We start from the raw sequence: 1,036 nt of genomic DNA, 5'->3' as shown, positions 1-1,036 counted from the left end.
GTACTCAGGAAGTATCCAAGAGTAGGTGGTCAGTAAGTATTTGCTGACAGAATGAATGAGCTTGTGTCAGGCACTGTGGGGGTAGAGATGAACTGGGCCCAGTCCCTGGCTATAGTAGAGAAGGAAGAATAAGACAAACACATAAATAGCTGTTACACATGACAGAATGTGATAAATGCCTTAGGAGAGGAAGTGTGAAGAGATCCAGAGGAGGGAAGCTCACATCTAGCAGTGGTGGGGGATGGAGCTCCAGAGAAAATTTCCCACTGGAGGTGACATTAGAGCTGGTTTTGAATAGGGACTAGGGTTTCTATAGTGGATCATGAATGTTTATGTGGTGGTGGTGGGGGGGAGAAAAGATAGGCTGCATTTCAGGCACCAGCAGCAGGCTTAGGGCCAGAAAGCTCCCTGAGGATATCCCCAGGGAACACAGAGGACTGAAAGTCACTGATTATCCTAGAGCCTCAGTGTAGCTGAGAAGCTCCTTCCCATGATGCCTTGATTTGAGCCACCAGGTAGCCAAATGGGTTTAGCCAAGGTCCTTGATGCCGCATGAAATTTAAGCCCAGGTTTCTTAGCTTCAGACTCTCTCAACTGCAGAGAATCTGAAGACTAGCAGTTACAAATTAATTACAAAATATCAAAATCCAGGGGAAGAAGGGGAAAATGCAAGACTGGGGCAACCACCAGACTGGAGGTGCCTCCATGGGGAGTAAATTGATTGAGGATGGAAAAGAAAAGTGAGGGCTTCAATCCAAAAATAGAGGAGTCTAGAAGGTGTTAAAGGATTGGGAAGAGAGTGGGGATAGACACCCTGTCCATCTGGGCTCTCACCTGCCCACCAAGCCATGGCCAGCCAGCCACAGCTCTGTTACTTCCTGAATATTGAGAAGTTGGCCAACTGTGGCCCCCAAGAGACAGGCCGCTTTCCCTTACAGAGTTAATCTAAAAATATTTGTTGCCTGTACAAGAATGAGTCAAAACTAGTATATTTTTTAAATATATTTGTACCCAAGGAGACCAAAGATGGTGGAGG

The sequence above is a fragment of the Sturnira hondurensis genome, unplaced genomic scaffold (genome assembly GCF_014824575.4).
Source record: "Sturnira hondurensis isolate 20B ecotype Veracruz unplaced genomic scaffold, ASM1482457v3 Scaffold0000982, whole genome shotgun sequence".
Classification (NCBI taxonomy): domain Eukaryota; kingdom Metazoa; phylum Chordata; class Mammalia; order Chiroptera; family Phyllostomidae; genus Sturnira; species Sturnira hondurensis.
The sequence above is the reverse complement of the archived record's forward strand: the minus strand, read 5'-3'. Positions refer to the sequence as shown.